The sequence below is a fragment of the Trachypithecus francoisi genome, unplaced genomic scaffold, assembly GCF_009764315.1.
Source record: "Trachypithecus francoisi isolate TF-2019V2 unplaced genomic scaffold, Tfra_2.0 Lachesis_group5, whole genome shotgun sequence".
NCBI lineage: Eukaryota > Metazoa > Chordata > Mammalia > Primates > Cercopithecidae > Trachypithecus > Trachypithecus francoisi.
The window spans coordinates 110,390,259-110,406,121 of record NW_022681470.1 but is presented as its reverse complement, the minus strand read 5'-3'; the positions used below and the strand labels follow the sequence as shown (position 1 = coordinate 110,406,121).

Sequence of the window (15,863 nt, the reverse complement as noted above, 5' to 3'; positions counted from 1 at the left end):
ACAAACACACACACGCGCACGCACTAGCCTCATGAAAACATTTAGTGCAATGAGGGATGTCTGAGGAACCCTCAATAAAATCTGTCCTGGAGAGACTGAGTCCATAGCCTTTCTCTTAGGCTATCACGCCTCAGACATTTCCAAGAAATGTTCTTTCTAAGTAGCTTTATGCTGCTATATAGCAGTACAGGATGACTTCCTTGGATTTACCAGTTGTCAATAGAAAAAAAAAGCAAGCAAGGACTGCTCCTGTTAATTGCATCCTGCTCTCCAGATTGCCTGTCACTCTCTTCTCTACGTACCCCAGGCCATTTGTTGCAGCCAATCTACTAGAGCCAGAGGCCTGGTTTTAAATTTCTCTTCCTTTCCTTACATGTAGAAAACTGGTTATATGTTTCATATTCTGAGAATTTGCCCTGAGTAGAGCATTTCTGAATTTCAGGCCACAAAAAACACACACCAGAATCACATTAGGATTCAAAACCCCAGCCCTGCCACTTAGTGGCTGTGTGAGTTTTGGCAAATTACTTTAATTGTTCTGAGCTTATTTTCACATCTGTAAAGTGAGACCGAAATAGGTTAATAAAAGCCACTTCAAAGAGCTGTGAAGGGGATTCAATGAGATGTTAGTTATAGATACCTGGCCCCTTGCCCAACAACTAACAGTGGGTCCTCAGTGGGTTGATGCACTTTCCTACTGCTGCATGGATTATTTATTTCTGTTTGGTGTGTTCGCCTTCACACTCCACATCAAAAACTTCAGAGCTTCTTATTCAAACCAGTGCCCCTCTCAGCATTAGCCTCATAATGACTCCCCCAGTAATAACAGCAAATACTAGTTAAGTACTTTCTATGCAGACTAGGTTCTTTTGTATGTTAACACATCCCTGTGAGGCAGATATCATTGTGTACCCATTTTGTAGATAAGTAGGCTGAGGTTCAGTGACTTACTCAAGAACACATATGTAGTTCATGGTAGAGCCAGGATCTGGACCCAAGCAGGCTGGCTCCAGAGGAACCACTTTTAACCTTTTTGCTATACCTGTGCTGTTTGACAGATTGTGGCTACCACTGTTAGGGAGTTTTTCTGAATATAAGACAGACATGGATGGTCTTCACTTCCCCAGAATCTGGGTTTTAATCAGCCACACTGAATTGATCATTTGACAATAGTAGCTACCATTCATTCAGCATCTACCTGTTTTAAGCCAGACACTTTGCATACATTATCTCTAAACCAGGATTTCTCAACCTCAGCCCTATTGACATTTTGGACTGGATAATTCTTTGTTGTGAGGAGCTGAATGTGCACTATAGGATGTTTAGCAGTAACCATGGCTTCTGCCCACTAAATGCCAGTAACATCCCCCACATCCAAGTCACGACAATCGAAAGTGTCTCCAGACATTACCAAACATTCCCTGGGAGAATGTGGAGGATGAGAATCACTCCCAGCTGAGAAACAGTGATCTAAATGAGAAGCCTAAAGTTCAGAGAGGCTAAGCAATTTTCCCAAGGTCGTAAGGCTGGCAGGCAGCCAAGAGAGAATCTGAAACAAATTCTGCCTAACACCAAGGTCCAAGTATGATCATTACATCATGCTGTCTCCTAGTTCCTGAATAAGGAAGGTGTGAACTAGATACTGAAATCTATTTGCCCAGAACTGATAACATTAATGCATTCTGATTCTCCTCTCCTAAAATGGTTCAAATTCTGAACTTACAATCTCTGGCTACTTATCAGAGAACAATCTAGATGTAAGATTTTTGGAGTTAAATCAACTGACCTAGGCCATCCTTCCCCAACTGGAATATTTTTGTTTTTTGTTTGTTTGTTTGTTTTTTTTTGTGTGTGAGATGGAGTCTCACTCTGTCACCCAGGCTGGAGTGCAGGGGCACGATCTCGACTCACCACAACCTCTGCCTCCCAGGTTCAAGCCATTCTCCTGTCTCAGCCTCCGCAGTAGCTGGGATTACAGGTGCCTGCCACCACGCCCAGCTAATTTTTGTATTTTTAGTAGAGACAGAGTTTCACCATGTTGGCCAGGATGGTCTCGAACTCCCGACCTCAGGTGATCCTCGGCCTCCCAGAGTGGTGAGATTACAGGTGTGAGCCACTGCCCCCAGCCCCAACTAGGAATTTAAGCTCTTTTTTACAGTCCTGTGTCCCCTGAGTGTGCCACGAGGCTTGGTTTGAGCATCTACTCCACTAGTTCTTCTGGAACCACTGAGAAGATCATCGTCTTGGGAAATAATGGCAGCACTTAGTGTTTCTTATCTTCAGTCATTGTTTAAAAAGAGCTGAGGGCAGAATCACAACTCAAACTTCTGCCTGAGTTTCATTTCCTTTTGGTTCCAGATTAATTTATTAAAATCTTTATGAACACAAAATGGACTGAATTTGCAAATGACCCCACAGCCCGTGACATGGAGAGATGTGTAATTGAAGAGAGACCACCAGGCACATAATTATCAAGTTGCATACAGGAAGCCTCATTCATAGCAGAGTTGAAACTCACCCAAGCCCAGGTTTCATTTTTTTGTTCTCTCTTTCCCTCCTCTAGCTTAATGCCTTTTTCTCTTTCTTTTCTTTTCTTTTTTGAGATGGACTCTTGCTCTGTCACCCAGGCTGGAGTGCAGTGGCATGATCTCGGCTCACTGCAAGCTCCACCTCCCAGGTTGGAGTGATTGTCCTCCCTCAGCTTCCTGAGTAGCTGGGATTATAGGCACCTGCCACCACACCCAGCTAACTTTTGTATTTTTAATAGAGATTGGGTTTGACCATATCGTCCAGGCTGGTCTCAAACTCCTGACCTCAGGTGACCCAGCCGCCTCGCCCTTTCAAAGTGCTGGGATTACAGGCATGAGCCACCACACCTGGCCACCTTTTTCTCTTCTTTGCTGGGCCCTGTTGTACACAGACCCAGTTAACCACTGTTAATGTACTGTACGTTAGCAAACAGGACAAACAGGAACCTCTTTCCATATGGTCTTCAATGCACAGGCAAAAACAACTAACGGTAAATTCTTCAGGAAACTAAATAGGTTGTCATAAAGAGTGGGTTCACTGCCAGAGCCGGCTTACTTTATTTTATGGAGGAAACGATAGTTAATAGCAGCTGTTACCCATGTTAGTGAAGTCCAAAGGCCTTGGCAACCTTAGTACATGTGCAGTCAGGTAGCTGCCATCTCAGTGGTCCCCAAAAACTCCCCATGTGTTCCTCCTGACTAGAGTCATCACAGAAAAGTTTTTATTACAAGATCATAGAATCAACAATCTCCCCAACAAGATAATAAGATGATGATGGCAAAAGGGTGAGAGTAAATCTCAGTCTCCAATGCAGGAAATTGGAAGATTAGTACTTTTACTTTAAGGCTGTATAATTTCTTAACCAGGTGAATAGAAGGGGAGATGAAATTTAGTAGTAAAGACGGAAACTGTCTCAGAGGGGCTTGTCAATGTAACTAAGAGACTGTTTCGGGTGGAAGCCATTCATTTTTCAAATATATCTGCAAACAGTGGTTTTCAAACTACAGGTATCACCTCATTCAGGAATCCTGAAATCAACTTAGTGGATCATGACCACGTTGAATTTTCAGTTAAATGGAGTGGAATGGATATGTCAGATTACAGTGTATATAGTAATGGTATTTTTGTTTCAGTTGTTTGTGTGCTGGTAGGTAGTAATCTGAAATGAATTCTTTTTGTTTTATACCTTATTGAAGTCTACTTTGCATGCAATAAATTGCATATATTTAAAGTGCACACTTTGACTTATACAAGTTTTGGCATATGTATATACCTGTGAAACCATCACCACAGTCAAGATAATAAGCATGGCCATTGCTCCCAAGCCTCCTCATGCCTCTTTGTAATTCCTCCCTCCCTTCCACCCCTCGCCACCCTGTCCCCTAACTATTGATCTGCTCTCTGTTATTACAGATTAGTTTGCATTTTCTGTATAATTTTGGCATTCATCCATTTGTTGTGTGCATCAATGGTTCATTCATTGTTAATGTTGAGTAGGATTCCATTGTGTGGACCTATCATAATTTGCTTGTGCATTCACCTATTGATGGACATCTGGATTGTTTCCAGTTTGGGACTATTACAAATAAAGTTGTCATAAATATTTGTGAAGAAGTCTTGTGAGGACATGTTTTTTGGGTAAATACCTCGTTATGGGATGACTGGATCATACAGTGGATGTATTTCACTAAAGAAATTGCCAAATTGTCTTGTAAAATGATTATATCATTTTACATTCCCACCAGTAATGAATGAGAGTTCCAGTTTCTCCACCTACATCCTCACCAGTGCTTGGAATGGTCAGTTGCTTTCGTTTTAGCCATTCTAGTGGTTACATAATGGTATCTCATTTTAATTTGCATATGCCTACTAACCACTGAGACTGGGCATCTTCTTATGTGCTTTTTTGACATTTGTATATCATCCTTGGTGAAGTAACTATTAAATTTTGTGCCCATTTTTCTAGTGGGTTATTCATATTCTTAATGAAGTTGTCAGAATTCTTTGCATATTTTAGTTATAAGTCTTTTGTTAGATATAAGATTTGCAAATCTTTTCTCCTGGTTTGTGGCCAACCTTTTTATATTCTTAAGAGTGCCTTATGAAGGACAAAAGAATTCATCTTTATTATTTGTTTTCGCTTGTATATTTTGTGCTTTTGTGGTATATTTAAGAAATCTTTGCCAAACCCAAGGCCACTAGGACCTTCTCTTGTGTTTTCTCCTAGAAATTTTATAGTTTTAGTCTTATATTCAAGTCAATGTTACATTTCAAGTTAATTTTTGTATATGGTATGAGGTAAGGGTTGAGGTTCATTTGATTGTATATTGCTATTTAATTGCTTCAGCACCATTTGTTGAAAAGATTGTCCTTTACCCATTCAGTTGTTTTGGCACCTTTCTTGAAAATCAATTGACCATATAGGTATGGATTTATTTCCATTTTTGCTCTGCAATGTGTTACGTCAATCTACTTGTCTATCTTTATACCAATACCACATCATCTTGATGGTTGTCGTTTTACGGAAAGTCTTGAAATCAGGTATTATTGGTACTCCAACTCAGTTCTTTTCCAGAGTTGTTTTGGATATCCTAGGTCTTTTGAATGTTCACATATATTTTAAAGTCAGCTTTTCAATTTCTTCAAAAAAGTCTTCCAGGAATTTGATTGGATTGTGTTAAATTGACAAATCAGTTTAGGAGAGAATTGCACATTCAATCTACGAACACACACATCATATCTCTCCACTTTATTTGTCCTTCTTTAATTTCTCTCAGCAATGCTTTGTAGTTTTCAGTGTTCAGATTTTACAAACCTTTCATTAAATGTATTCTTAAGTATTGTTTGCTGCTATTATTTGTCTATTTTTGTTGCTATTGCAAATGATATTGTTCCTTTTTCTTTTTTCTTTTTTTTTTGAGACAGTCTCACTCTGTCACCCAGGCTGGAGTGCAGTGGCATGATCTCAGCTCACTGCAACCTCCGCCTCCAGGGTTCAAGCAATTCTCCTGCCTCAGCCTCCTGAGAGTAGCTGGGATTACAGGTGTGTGCCACCACGCCCAGCTAATTTTTGTATTTTTAGTAAAGACGGAGTTTCACCATGTTGGTCAGGCTGATCTCGAACTCCTGACCTCATGATCTGCCCGCCTCGGCCTCCCAAAGTGCTGGGATTACAGGCGTGAGCCACCATGCCTGGTCCGTATTGTTCTTAAATTTCAATTTCTCATGTTCACTACTAGAATTGAACTTATGTAGGATTTTCTACATAGGCAATCATCTCATCTGCAAAAAAAGAAGTTTTACTCATCCCTTTCCAATCAGAATGTCTATTACTTCTTTTTCTTGCCTTATTCCACTGGCTAACTTTAGTACAATGTTAAATAGAAATGGTGAGAGTGGCCATGCTTACTTGTTCCTGATCTTAGGGGGAAAGCATTCAGTCTTTTATCATTGACTACGATGTTTGTTATAGGTTTTTCACAGATGTCTTATATCCCATTGAGAATGTTTTTTCTATCCCTACTTTACTAAGAGTTTTATCAGTGATACTGGATTTTGTCAAAAATTTTTTCCTGCATCTATTGACATAATGATACGGTTTTTATTATTTTAGATGTTAATATATGGATTTTAAATTGGATTTTGCAAAGTGAATCCACCTCTCATTTCTGGGGTAAACCCCACTTGGACCCTATGTACTGTATTATCCTTTTTATATATTGTTAGACTCAACTTCCCTACAGATTTTATGGGTTTTTTCCCCATTTATCTAATGCAGGCTATTGGTCTATGATTTTTTTTTTTCTTGTAATGTCTGTCTGATTTCAGTAATAAAGCAATGCTGGAAACTAAATAGGTTGTCACAAAAAGTGGATTTCATTGAACGAGCTGGGAGGTATTTTCTTCAATTTCTGGAAGAGTTTATGTGGAAATGATAATCTTTCATCCTTAAATGTTTGATGAAATTTACCAGTAAAACTATCTGGGCTTGGAGTTTTCTTTATGTGAAAACTTATAATTATAAATTTATTTAGCTTTGACAGTTTGTCTTAAAAATTTTTTTTTCCATTTTATCTAAATTGTTGAATTTCTTGGCATAAAACTGTAAATAATATTTACTCATTATCCTTTCAGTGTGGGTGGGAGCTGTAGTGATGTGCCCTTTTTAATTCTTGATATTATTAATTTAGTCTTTTTTCTTGATCAATCAGACTAAAGTTTATCAATTTTATTAATATTTTCAAAGAACCTGCTTTTGTTTCAACTATTTTCTCTATTTCTTTTGTTTTCTAATTCACTGATTTATGTTGTTATCTTTATTTTTTCTCTTCTGCTTGCATTGAGTTTAGTTTACTCTTCTTTTTCTTTCTTATGGTGAAAATTGAGGATATTGATTTCAGACCTTTCTTATTCTTTTTAAAAAATTTTTAAATGACATATTTACTAGAGTTGTGCCTTTTCTACCACACTGGGTGAAATAAACTTGTCAGTAGTATGGTTTTGTCACTTTCTGGAACACTTGGTAATATAGATAATTAGTGCTATCAATTTCCCTCTAAGCACTGCTTTAGCTGTGTTCTATACATTTTAATGTTATATTTTTACTTTACTCTTATTTATTTCAAAGTACTTCCTAATTTGTGCCCCCCAGCGCCTTCCCCCACCCCCCACCTTTTTTTTTTTTTTTTTTTTTGAGACACAGTTTCACTCCATCACCCAGGCTGGAATGCGGTGCCATGATCTCGGCTTGCTGCAACCTCCGCCTCCTGGGTTCAAGTGATTCTCCCGTCTCAGCCTCCCGAGTAGCTGGGATTACAGGTGCATGCCACCATGCCCTACTAACTTTTGTGTTTTTAGTAGAAACAGGGTTTCACCATGTTGGCCAGGCTAGTCTCAAATTCCTGACCCCAAGCCATGTGCCTGTCTCGGCCTCCCAAAGTGCTGGGATTATAGGCATGAGCCACCCCTTTTGGCCTCTGATTTACCTTTTAATTTCTTCTTTGACTTGTGGATTATTTAAAAATATGTTAATTTCTAAATACTTTAGGATTTTCCTGTTATCTTGTTGTTATTGACTTCTAATTTAATTCCATGTGTTGAGAGAACAGTTTGTATGATTTAAATCCTTTTAAATGTATTGAAACTTATGTTTAATTGGTAAATGTTCTACCTGGACTTGAAAAAGACATGTATTCTACTGTTGTGTGGATAGGTCTCTAACTGCTAGTTAGGCCTAGTTTATTGATGGTGTTATTCCATTTTTCTGTATGCTTGCTGATTTCCTGTCTACTTGTTCTAAAATTACTGAGGGAGAGGATTTAAAATTTTGACTATAATTGTGAATTTGTCTGTTTCTTCTTGCATTTCTAACAGTTTTCATTTCATGTATTTTGAAGCTCTGTTATTAAGTACATAAATGTTTAGAATTACTAGGTCCTCTTGATGAATTGTCCCTTTTATCACTATGAAATTACTCTCTTTATCCCTAGTAATATTCTTTGCTCTGAAATCTACTTTGTTTGATAATAATAGAACCTCTGCAACTTTCTTTTGATGACTATTACCATGGTGTATGATTTTTAATCTTGTTACTTTTATCTTATTTGTGTCTTTATATTTAAAACTAATTTCTTTGACTAGGTGCAGTGGCTCATGCCTGTAATCCCAGCATTTGGGAGGCAGAGGCAGGTGGATCATTTGAGGTCAGGAGTTTGAGACCAGCCTGGTCAACATGGTGAAACCCTGTATCTACTAAAAATACAAAAAACTAGCTGGGCATGGTGGTGCATGCCTATAATCGCAGCTACTCAGGAGGCAGAGTCAGGAGAATCTCTTGAACCTAAGAGGCAGAGGTTTCAGTGAGCCAAGATTGCACCACTGCACTCCAGTCTGAGAGACAGAGCAAGACTCTGTCTTGCTGCCTTTTGATTAGATTTAATATAATTATTGATATAATTGGATTTAAATCTATCATCTGACCATTTTTTTTCTATTCCATCTGTTCTTGGGTTCCTTTACCCTCTTTTCATGCATTCTTTTGAATTAAACATTTTGAATAATTTTTTAAAATATACTTTATTTTTAGAGCAGTCTTAGGTTCACAGCAAAATTGAGTGGAAAGGACAGAGTACCCATATGTCCCCCTACCTCCCTGCTGCACACACAATCTCTCTGATATGATTTTACTGTGTCCTCACCCAAATCTCATCTTGAATTGTAGTTCCCATAATCTCCATGTGTGGTGGGAGGGACCTGTGGGACGTAATTGAATCATGGGGGTGGTTTCCCCATGCTATTCTTGTGATAATGAGTAAGTTCTCGTGAGAGCTGATGGTTTTGTAAGGGGCTTCCTCCTTCGCTTGGCTCTCATTCTTCTCTCCCCTGCTGCCATGTGGAGAAGGACATGTTTGCTTCCCTTGTGCCGTAATTGTAAGTTTCCTGAGGCCTCTCCAGCCCTGCAGAACTGTGAGTCAATTAAACCTCTTTCCCTTATAAATTACCCAGTCTCGGGTATGTCTTTATTAGCAGCATGAAAATGGACTAATACACTCTCCCATGAGAGTGGCACATTTGTTACAATGAAAGAACATCCCCTACCAGAGTGGTACATGTATTATAATGAAAGAACCTGCATTGACATATCATTATCACCCAAAGTTCATACTTTATATTAGGGTTCACTGTTGATGTTGTTCATTCACTGGTTTTTGATAAATGCATTATACATGTATCTACCGTTATAGAATCATACTGAATAGTTTCACTGCCCTAAAGATCATCTGTGTTCCATCTTTTCATCCCTCCCCACCCACTAACCCCTGGAAGCCACTGATGTTTTTACTTAGTTTTACTGCTCCTTGCCTATAGCTTTGCCTTTTTCAGAATGTCATATATTTGGAATCATACAGTATGTAACTTTTTTAGATAGGCTTTTTTTCAGTTTGTAATATACATTTAAGTTTCCTCAATGTATTTTTCTTTTGGTCTTTTTTTTTTTTTTTTTTTTTTTTTGAGACCGAGTCTTGCTCTGTCACCCAGGCTGGAGTGCAGTGGTGTGATCTCAGCCATTGCAACCTCTGCCTCCCAGGTTCAAGTGATTCTCCTGCCTCAGTCTTCCAAGTAGCTGGGACTACAGGTGCGCACCGCCACACCCAGCTAATATTTTGTATTTTTAGTAGAGACAGGGTTTCATCATGTTGGCCAGGCTGGTCTCAAACTCCTGACCTCAAGTGATCTGCCTGCTTTGGCCTCCCAAAGTGCTGGAGTAACAGGCGTGAGCCACCATGCTTGGCCCTCCGTGTCTTTTCATAGCTTGATAGCTCATTTCTTTTTAGCACTGAATAAAATTCTACTGTCTGCATGTACCACAGTTTATTTATCTATTCACCTACTGTAAAATATCTTGTTTACTTCCAAGTTTTGGCAATTATAAATAAATCTGTTACAAATACTCATGTGTAGGTGTTTCTGTGGACATAAGTTTTCATCTCATTTGGGTAAATACCCCAAGGGACATGATTGCTTGATAGTATTATAAGAATATACTTAGTTTTGTCAGAAACTGACAAACTGTCTTCCAAAGTGGCTTCGCCATTTTGCATTTCCCCCAGCAATGAATGCATCCTGCTGTTCTATATCCTTACCAGCATTTAGTGCTATATTAATATTTTGAATTTTGGCCATTCTAATAGTTGTGTAGTGTTATCTTATTGTTGTTTTAATTTGCAATTCCTAGTGATATATGAGATGGATGATCTTTTCATATGCTTATTTGCCATCCTTATTATCGTCTTTGGTGAGCTGTCTGTTCAGGTCTTTTGCCCATCTTTGAATTGGGTTGTTCATTTTTTTATTGTTGAGGTTTAAGAGTTCTTTGTATGTTTTGGATAACAGCCCTTTATCAAGTACATCTTTTGCAAAAATTATCTTTCAGTCTGTGGCTTATCGTCTCATTCTCTCTTAACATTGTTTTTTTGAAAAGTAGATTTTTTTGTAATGAAGTCTAGCTTGTCAATTTTTTCTTCATGGATCATGCTTTCGGAGTTGTATATAAAAAGGCATCATCATATCCAAAAGTCATCTAGATCTTCTCCTATGTTACCTTCTAGGAGTCTTATAGTTTTGCATTTTACATTTAATTTTATAATCCATTTCGAGTTAATTTTGTGAGAGATGTAAGGTCTGTGTCCAGATTTTACTTTATTGCATATGGATGTCATTTGCTCATCACCATTGGTTGAAAAGACTATCTTTCTTACAATGGAGTCATTGTATTGTCTTTGCTCCCTTGTCAAAAATCAATTGACCATATTTATATATGTCTATTTCTGGCCTTTCTATTCTGTTCCACTGACCTACTTGTCTGTTCATTTGCCAGTACCACACCGTCTTGATTATTATAGCTTTATAGTGAGTCTTGAAGTCAGGTAGTGTCAGTCCTTTGACTTTGTTCTCCTTTAATATCATGTTGGCTATTCTGAGTTTTTTGTCTCTCCATATACATTTTGGAATTAGTTTGTTAATATTCACAAGAACTATAGATATAGTTGGGAAGAACTGACATCTTGATAATATTGAGTCTTACTATCCTTGATAATGGAATATCTCTTTATTTATTTGGTTCTTTTTTATTTTTTGATCTGAGTTTTATAGTTTTTCTCATATAGATGCTGTACTTATATTATTAGATTTATACCTAAGTATTTTATTTTGGGGATGATAATATAAATAGTATTGTGTTTTTAATTTCAAAATTCAATTGTTTATTCCTTGTATAGAGAAGCAATTGACTTTTGTAATATTCACCTTGCATCCTGAAACTTCTTCATAATTGGTTATTAATTCTAGGAGGTTTTTTTGTTGTTTGTTCTTTGGAATTTTCTATAATCGTGTCAATTGCAAAAACAGGCAGTTTTGTTTCTTTCTTCCCATCTGTATACCTTTTTTTCTTTTTTCTTGTCTTATTGCATTAGCTAGGACTTCCAGTACAATAATGGAAAACAGTGGTGATAGGAGACATTCCTGCCTTGTCTTTATAATTGAGTATTTTAAATGATTCTGTTTTATCTTTTGTTGGCTCATTGGCTATAACTCTTTTTTATTATTTTTGTAACAAAAGGTTTATATATACAGGCTACCCTCAAATAATATTACACCATTTCATACAAAGTGTGTTAAAACAATATATATCAATTTTCCCCTTCCTGGTGTTAATGTTATACATTTTACTTCTTTATGTTATAAATATTTCAATATAATGTTATTGTTTTTGTTTTACACAATTATTTTTAAAGATTTTTTTAAATAATAAAAGATCTTTTATATTCACCTATATATTTACCATTTCCCTTGCTCTTTATTCCTTTCTATAGATCCAGATTTCCTTCTGATATTGTTTTCCTTCTGCCAATAGAACTTCTTTTAACATGTATTGTTGTGCAACTCTGATGGTTATGAATTCCCTTACTTTTTATATATCTGGAAAAGCCATTTGAAATGCCTGAAATTGTCATTGTTGATAGATATTTTTGTCTGGTTTTGACAAATTTTTTCTTTCAGTACCTTAAAGATGTTGATCCATAGTCTTCTGGTTTACATTGTTTCTGACATGACATCTTCTGCCATTTTTAACTTTGTTCCTCTATATGTAATGTAGGGGGGTTTTTTTCTGAATGTTTTTAAGATTTTATCTTTATCTCTGCTTTTGAGCAATTTGATAATGATGTTTCTTGATGTAATTATTCATGACACTTTTTGTTTATTTTGCCTGGGGTTCATTAAGTTTCTTGGATATTTGACTTTACAGTAATAATCAAATTTGGAAATTCCTCAACCATTACTTCTTCAAACATTTTTGCTGTTCATCCCTATTTCTCCTCTCCTTTAAGGAACTCTATTTACAAATATGTTTGACTGTATGAAGTTTTGCCATAGCTTACTCACGCTTTTTCACTTTTAAGCATTCTTTTAGGCCAGGCACAGTGAAGACAGATAGGTTGCTTGAGTTCAGGAGCTCGAGACCAGCCTAGGCAACATGGCAAAACCTTGTCTCTACAAAAAATGCAAATATTAGCTAAGTGTGGTGGCCTGCACCAGTAGTCCCAGCTACTCTGGAGGCTGAGGTGGGAGGATTGCTTGAGCCTGGGAGGCAGAGGTTGCAGTGAGCCAACATCATGCCACTGCATTCCAGCCTGGGTGATAGAGCAACACCTGTCTCCAAAAAAAAAAAAATAAATAAAATAAAAATAAAAATTAAAAAAACCCAAAACATTATTTTTCCTCTTTATGTTTCATTTGGTATCATTTGTATTGCTATGTCTTCACGTTTACTGATCTTTTATTCACACTATTTAATCTGCTGGATGTTAAATCTCAGATATTATCATTTTCATCTGCAGAAATTCATTCAGGTCTTTTTTTATGTCTTCCATGTCTCTATCTAACATACTCTTATCTTTGCCTTCTTGAACACATAAAATACATAACTACTACTAAACATTGTCTACTAATTCTATCGAGTGTGTCATTTCTGGGTCTGCTTCTTTCTATTTTGCTCCTCACTGTGAATCACATTTCTGTTCCTTTACATGCCAGATGATTTTTTGATTGGATGGCAGGCCTTGTGAATTTTACCTTGTTAGTACTAGATATTTTTGTATCCCTGGAAATATTCTTTTTAAAATTATTTATTTATTTTTTAAGAGACAGATTCTATGTTGTTCAGGCTGGACTCAAACTCCTGAGCTTAAGTGATCCTCCTGCCTCTGCCTCCCATGTAGCTGGGACTACAGGAAGGTGCCATCATGCCTGGCTTCCTATAAATATTTATAAGCTTTGTTTTGGAACATAATTATGTTACTTTTAAACTTCATTAGGTGGGAAAAAAGTTTTAACAAAAAATAAAGAAAAACAAAGGAAAAAAACTTTGTTAGATGCGACCAGAGTCGCCGTTGGTTTAGGGCTCATTTGTCCTACCACTGAGACAATATCTAAGTATTCTACCCAAAACTATTAATTATGAAGTTTTCACTCTGGCTGGGGGGAAAGATTATAGCCCTGTACTCTGCTTCTTTGACATGGTTCCTTTCTTAGCTTAAGGTAGTTTTCTCACGTGCATGTACTGACCAGCACTCAGCTGAAGGCTTCAGGGAGACCCTCTTCAAATCTCCAAAGCTTTCTCTCTCTGAGTGCAACTCTCTCCTGATCAGTACTCTGTTCTGCAAACTAGCCACCTTGTTTTCTCTGGACTCCCATGTCCATCTCCCCAACCACAGGAAGGAGATATGAAGATGGCACCTCTTTATATTTATCACAATGAAAACATGCCATGCCCTAAAATGAAGTCCATCCAGGCCAAGGAAAAACTAAGAAAATCTCACTTGTACTTGCCAGAAGTATTCCAACTGAATGGATGTTCTTGGACTTGGCTGATAGTCCTCTAGAGGCTACCTTTTCCAGAGACTCAGTCCCCGGGCTGGGTGCAGTGGCTCACACCTGTAATCCATGCGCTGTGGGAGGCTGAGACAGGAGAATCTCTTGAGGCCAGGAGTTCAAGACCAGCCGAGGCAACACAGCAAGATCCTGTCTCTACTATTTTTTTTTAGACGGAGTCTCGCTCTGTGGCCCAGGCTGGAGTGCAGTGGCCGGATCTCAGCTCACTGCAAGCTCCGCCTCCCGGGTTTACGGCATTCTCCTGCCTCAGCCTCCCGAGTAGCTGGGACTACAGGCGCCCGCCACCTCGCCGGCTAGTTTTTCTTTTTTTGTATTTTTTTAGTAGAGACGGGGTTTCACCGTGTTAGCCAGGATGATCTCGATCTCCTGACCTCGTGATCCGTCCGTCTTGGCCTCCCAAAGTGCTGGAATTACAGGCTTGAGCCACTGCACCCGGCCTACTTTTAAGATTTTTAAAAAGAAAGAACAAAAGGAAAAAAGAAACTCAGTCCCTCTTATAAAAGTGCCCCCATGAGCCCCTGAAAGGGGTGATGGTCTCCGTGGCACACCACTCAGGGCTGAGTGCCACCTAACCATGGCTTGTACCAGGAAGGCCCCAGCATGAAAGGCAATGGCACAGTCCTTCTTCCAGAAACGTCAGCTCTAGTCCAAGGGTGAAGGTGGATGAGCTGATAGTGGACCGGGTAAAAGAGCTTCTGCAAGCTATTGGAGTGAGGTGTCCCTCTAGTATGGTTGTGGGTGGCCCTGTTTATCCACACTGCTCTGTAGAGGGGAAGAACAACCTGTCTTTGCCTTTTTCTTTTTTGTTTTTTTGTTTTTTTGTTTTTTGAGACGGAGTCTTGCTCTATCGCCTGGGCTGGAGTGCAGTGGCTGGATCTCAGCTCACTGCAAGCTCCGCCTCCCGGGTTCACGCCATTCTCCTGCCTCAGCCTCCGGAGTAGCTGGAACTACAGGCGCCTGCCACCTCGCCCGGCTAGTTTTTTGTATTTTTAGTAGAGACGGGGTTTCACCGGGTTAGCCAGGATGGTCTCGATCTCCTGACCTCGTGATCCGCCCGTCTCGGCCTCCCAAAGTGCTGGGATTACAGGCTTGAGCCACCGCACCCGGCCTGTCTTTGCCTTTTTCAAAGACAAGGAGACCACTCCTGCTTTAAAACAGTAACTGCCCCTCCTAACCAGAATATTTGGTCTTAGATGGAGCCAAGCATGTTACGATTGGATCCCCAGGGCCCTCTGACTATCCCCCAAAAGGATAATTATTGGTTAACTTTTTAAATATGCAAAATACTTAATTTCTGTACACGGAGGACACAAGTTTTTCCCCTCCACTGAGACTTCATATTTAAGTGTGGGTTTTAAAGCTGACAGTGTTAAATATCCAAATTCCTCACCATACATTGATTCCTGGAAATAATCTGTTCAATCTTTTTAACTAGGTTACCACAGATTCAATGATTACCTGCATTCCTTAATGGAATTTAAAAATTGTAAACAAGTAATAAAATAGTTTAAGAACGATACCAAAAAGTATAAAAGTATATAAAATTAAAATATCCCTTCCCATCTTTCATCCCACCTGTCATTTCCACATCTCTTAGCTAACCATTATTAGCAGTTTCTTGTGTATTTGTCTAGAATATTTCTGTACTTACACATTACTTATGGTACAGCTTTATTTCTCTATTTATTTTTGAGACAGGGTCCCACTTTGTCACCCAAGCTGGAGTGCAATGGCGTGATCTAGGCTCACTGTAGCCTCCACTCCCTAGGCTCAAGTGATACTCTTGCCTCAGCCCCCTGAGTAGCTAGGATTACAGGCGCGTGCCACCACGCTTGCCTAATTTTTTGTGTTTATCGTAGAGGTGGAGTTTCTCCATGTTGCCC

At 38.5% G+C, this 15,863-nt stretch overlaps 1 protein-coding gene across 1 annotated transcript in view; it reads right to left on the bottom strand.

Annotated features, from left to right (window-relative positions):
* The window catches only part of LOC117076032 (adenosine receptor A3), an 83,930-nt gene that overhangs the window by 34,571 nt on the left and 33,496 nt on the right, over positions 1 to 15,863 (bottom strand). The gene's annotated exons all lie outside the window — the stretch shown is intronic.